We start from the raw sequence: 5,644 nt of genomic DNA, 5'->3' as shown, positions 1-5,644 counted from the left end.
TTGCTTAATAACTATTCTCCAACCATTTGGGTTGGTCTAATAAAAGATAGCAAATTCACCCAAGGAACCTTGTCGAGCAATCATATAGATTTTTACATAAAGTGCAACTTTCTCCTCTTCTCTCCTGCCTGTCATTCCTGAATAGTTTGTACCCATCCATGACAGTGCTCCAGTCATGTGAGCTATCCCACCAAATCGTTTTTATTCCAACCATGTCATAGTTCCATGACTGTGCGAGAACTTCCAATTCTTTCTGCTTGTTTGCCAGGCTTCATTCACTTGTGTACAGACACCGGAGGTAACTAGCCGATTGCCCTACTTTCTCAGAAAGAATAAGCAGGCCTCCCCTGTTGGCCCCTCCTGCTTGTGCTTCCTCCAGGTCACCCACTTCCCTGATTACCTCAGGGATTTGGTCTCCATCCCTCTGCAAACATAATTTAAAGCCCTCCTCACTAGGTTAGCAACCCTGTCTGTGAAATGCTCTTTCCTCTCTTCATCAGATGCATGCCATCTCTCCCTAGCAATCCTTCTTCTTGGAACAACATCCTGTTCTTGAAGAAGCCAAAGCCCTGCTAGTTCAGCCAGGCATTGATCTGCAGGATACAACCATTCCTGCCCAGTCCCTTCCCTTGACTGGAAGGATCAAAGAGAACAAACACCACTTGAGCCCCTCTCCCCTTCACCCTTGCACCCAGAGCCCTCTAGTCACATTTGGGAAGCCAGCATCTGGCAGGTGCCTGATGATTTGAATGAAACTTTCAGGGATGGTAGCCTCTGCTGAGATTATGAAACCTTCCAAGTTTCAAAAAGATTGGTGCAGGGGTTTGGGAGGAACTGTACCCCAAATTCTTGAAAGCCAAACTCATGTCACGGCTGTGTGTTACTGCCCACGGCTGGGCAGTTCCCCCCAAACCCCTGCACCGATCTTCTTGAAACTTGGCAGGCTTTGTGGTCTCAGTACAAGCTACCAGACCTGCAGTTTTGACCCCACCCCACCGTGTTGTAACACATAGATGTGACAGGAGATTTGCTTTCAATAATTTGGGGTACAGTTGCCCCCAAACCCCTGTACCTGTCGTCTTGAAATTTGGCAGGCTTTGTGGTCTCAGCATAGGCTCCCACCCCTGCAGTTTTCACCCAGATATGTTGTACCGCCTAGACATGACATGAGTTTTGCTTTCAAGAATTTAGGGTGCTGTTACCCCCAAACTCCGGCACTGATTTTCTTGAAATTTGGCACACTTCATCCTCTCTGCAGTCTACCATCCCTAAAAATGTCATACAAATAGAACAAAAAACAACAAAGTTATAGATATTTTATTTTTCCCTATTATACCCTATGGCCAGAGCTCCTAAGCTCTTTGGAAGCTCCGAAACACTTCAGGAAGCCGAACGAGGCCAGCGCTTCGACCCAGATGTGCTGCTTCAGACCCCGAAGCATCCGAAGCTTCTCCGGATCTGAAGCTCTGTCCAAAGCCTCGCACAGCCCTACTGTTTACTGTCCTTCGTCCTGAAAGTTTCCTTTATCCCTGCTTCCTCTCACCAAGCTTAAAGTCTCCCCTTCAAAGAGGGGGGCAGAAAACTGACCTGCAAACTGCTTCCCTGTTTGCTGCCCCTGTTCATTTGCCAAAAGAGATGATGTGCACTCAATGTGGGACTCAAACCCATGACACTGAGATTAAGTCTTATACTCACACTCATACCAGATGAGCAATCCAGGCCTGTGCTTTCTGTAGAGAGGCACTATCTCCACACATTTTTTTCCAGTTAAAAAGAAACTTGAGGCTTTCTTCATCTGCTAGGAGGGCCAAGGTAGGTTATCCAGTTTAAGATTAAAACAGAAACAAATATGTTATAGGAATGAACATGAATCTGCTTTATCATCTGTTGTATATAAAAAACTGCAACCAAGTAGGCAAAAATAATCAAAATATGTGGGTTCCTTCCAGCCCAGCTTCTCTATGATTCTATGACAAGGGAGAGATGGACATTCACATCTATGAAGTAATGAGATTAACAGGAATCAGGTAGATGATAATGAGCCATGAAGCCAAGTGATTCCCTCACTACAGCCTGAATAGAAATGCCAATGCCACTGCCAAGCAGTTGGTTTTAAACTTTGCATGAACAAAGAATCCAAGGGGAGGAGCCAACCACACCACTACACCACTCTGGATTTGCCCCACCTATGAATATTCATTAGAGGAATCACTCTTTGGAATGTTTCTGTATAGTTTGCTTTATTTAGGAAGCTTTGGGCTATTCTTGCCAAGTTAGAGTATAAAGAATAATCCAGGTTCATCTCACAGTCTTGGGGATCTGCCCCATCTATGATTATTCATGAAAGAAACTCCTATTTGGAATGCTTTCTAAACATCTGGATTATTTTAGGCAAATAACAGAGTATAAACAAGTCTGGGCTCATCTCACAATCTTGGCTCTTCTGCCTTGAACTCTTGTTCTTCCTTACCAACCCAGAGCCATTTTCTTTGGAAACCTAGGTGAGAAATTCTTTCCCCTACTGGACTGCCTTACCAGGCTTTGAAGCCTGCTAGGCATAGAAACATGAAGTTGAAATTATGTTCAATTTGCAGTAAGATTATTTGGCATTTAGAGAACTGGGACCTTGACAAATGTTTAATCCAGGGATACAAGTGTGTCTGGACCCACTGGCCAGATGAGATGTACAGTACTGTCCCATGAGCCAGAAGGGTCCCACAGCCCCTGTGACAGATGCAGCACCAGCCCTGTGGGGTCTGGGGCCTAGTGGAAAGGGGCCTGGCATTCAAGGTGCTTAGCTACAGCCATGGAAAGGTTCCCTCATTGCAGCTACAGCTTGGGCAAAAGTCTGTGGGTCAGATGTGGCCTGTGGGCCTGATGTTGAGCACCCCTGATTAATCAGCTATTTTCTAGACTTTACCTGTACCAGGTAGTCATCTATAGCTTTACTGTATTTCGGTACTTAATGTAGTAGCTTATTTGATGAATGTATTAGTGATGAATAGTAAATGAATTGAAGAATTATTGAATTATAATTCAATAATTATTGCATTTCATTAGGAATGTGTGCAATACATTATATATTATACATAATATATAGTAGTTACATATTACATTGCATCATATATTATAATGATATGATGCCATACAGGATTATATTATACACATATTATATAGTTATTAGGACTGTGCAAAGCTTTGGGTGGTGATTCGATTTGGAGGAGATTCAGCCTGATACAGTGGCAGAATATCCAAATCCTTATTGAATCAGGGGACCAATTTAAAGGTCCGAATCGATTCAAAGCTCTCTGAATCTTGAGAAAAGATGATTCCTGGTGCTCACCGGGTGCTGCTGGGCGGGGGGAGGCGATCCCCGCTACCCCACGCTGCATAGGGGGCTCTGCATGAGCCCCCTCAAACCCCCTGCCCCGCTCCTGCAGCCGCCCCGCCTACCGGTGCTCTGGCCCTTTAAGAAAAAACAGCACAGAAAAGCCCCAGGACTCACCGCTCCTGGTGCAGCCTCGGGGCTTTGGGGGTTTGTGCAGCGCCCCCCAGATGGCGGGGAGCAGCGGGGAGCACCCCCACCCCCCCTGCCTGCAGGAGCGGTGAGTCCTGGGGTTTCTTCAGGTTTGTTTGTTTTTTTTAAGGGCTGGAGCTGGCCTGTGCAGGGCACCCATGGGCGGCGGGGTTGGGGAAGCCAGGGGAGGGGGGGTCAGGGGCTCGTGCAGAGCCCCCCCAACACAGCGTGGGGCAATGGTGGGCAGCGAGGAGCAGCAGGGATCGCCCCCTGCATGGCAGCACCTGCTTTTCAAAAGAGACAGAGGCTGGGGCAGGCAGGGCAGCCATTGCCAGGCTGGGAAAGCGAGCGAAGGATGGGCCTGGCCTGGCTGATTCAGAGATTCAGATTCAGCTCCCGCTGAATTTCTGAATCAGATTTGGCCGAATCGAATCACTGTCCCCCGAATTGTCCGAATCCAAAGTGAATGCTAGCCACTTCACACAGGCCTTATAGCTATAGCTGACTGCTTATTCTTTTATGAATTTATTTACAGATAAAGTAATTGAACTATAGTAATTGAGTATTACAGTGCATTCAATTATGCTATATTCAGCTATTAATAATTTATATTATATTACCATAGTGATATGTCTGCATATTTATTTACATATTTATATAATTTATTATATGGCTTACATATAGTTGTGTTTAATTGTATTTTATTTTTATTATAGTGTATATTAGATTGCTATCATAATGTATTAATTATTATTTGATGGATTTATTATTGATGAATAATAAATGAATTATTGAATTATTAAAACTCAGCATTATCATTGTATGTAATGATTATATTCAATTACAGTAAAAGTTCTGTTAACCAGCACCTTACAAGCCAGCATGCTCAATTAACCAGCATGCCAGCTTGTAAGATAAAGTGAAACCGGAAGTGCCTACCGTGGCACTTCCTGGTTTCTCTGAGCCCCCACGGCCCAGTGGTATAACAAGCTGTGTGGGGCTGTGCGGGTCCCACCTCCCTGTCCCACAGTGCCTGCATGAGGGGCAGCGATGCCACGGGAGGGGCGGCAGGGTGACCCAGATGTGGCAGGAGAAGCGATGGCCTGGGCCGCTCAATTAACTGGCATATTTTGTTATCCAGCATCCCCCATTCCTGGGGAATGTTGGATAATAGAGATTTTACTGTAATATAATGTATACAGAACATATAGAATATAAATGTACAATGTATTATATATACACACACACACACACTATATTGTGTATCTTAATGATTCTCAATCAGGGTGCCACAGTACCCTACGATGCCTTGAGATCCTTTCCAGGGTGCCACACAATGTCAGCACTGTTAAATGTGCAGATATGATTCACAAGATAAACGCAGAGATTTCAAAGAGGAATCCACACTGTTAAAAAAATAATAATAAAAAACCCCAAACTATCTGCCCTGGTGTGATCTTCCTAAGTTCTCTGAAACAGAAAACCTGCTCTACTATGCGTTTCTGTAGTCAAAAAATTAGTGGAAAACAGTTAAGGCACCCATCAGAAATGTCAGAAGTCTCAAGAGGTCAAGAACCATTAGTGTACATATATTACAGTGTATGTTATATATATGTTGCATCATAAAAGTATATATGATTAGGTATTATCATTACAATTGCTGAATTATTATTTGATTAATGCATTTTTTTTATTTTATGTATGTATTATTTTATTAAAACATCTACATGGGTGGTTGGGAGCATTGAACTGTAGTGGAACTAGTTCTTCCAACCTTCTTTAGTTCTCAGAATATATCTGAGGGTCAACAGGGAGGTTGGACATGTTTCCTCTGGCCTCCCCACCCCAAACCTGGTGGATGCCACAGAGGGCAACTAATAGGGGATAGATCACTCTAGATATATCCAGTGCAATGCTTCCCCTCTATAGTATCCACCCCGGCACTGTCAGGGACAGGATACTGGGCTAGATGGACCACTGGTCTGACCTAGTCTGGCCCTTTTTAACAGGTGTTGGTGCCACCCAGAAGCTACAGGGTTAAAAAACTTTTTTATTATCAAATTAAAGGGGGGGGAGGGGAGTCAATGCATTAACCCAAGGAGAGAGGGAATGAGGCTAGGCTGTAGC

The 5,644-nt window shown here is 44.3% G+C and overlaps 1 long non-coding RNA gene across 1 annotated transcript in view; it reads left to right on the top strand.

Moving 5' to 3' along the window:
- The first annotated feature begins 3,484 nt into the window (after window positions 1-3,484).
- The window catches only part of LOC112548122, a 9,784-nt gene continuing 7,624 nt past the window's right edge, over window positions 3,485-5,644 (top strand). The window contains exon 1 of the long non-coding RNA XR_003091938.1: window positions 3,485-3,605. This is a non-coding gene — a long non-coding RNA (uncharacterized LOC112548122). The remainder of the gene's footprint in view (window positions 3,606-5,644) is intronic.

Source organism: Alligator sinensis, unplaced genomic scaffold (assembly GCF_000455745.1).
Source record: "Alligator sinensis unplaced genomic scaffold, ASM45574v1 scaffold778_1, whole genome shotgun sequence".
NCBI lineage: Eukaryota > Metazoa > Chordata > Crocodylia > Alligatoridae > Alligator > Alligator sinensis.
Note: the sequence above shows the minus strand (reverse complement) of the source record. Positions and strands in the feature narration are given on the sequence as shown.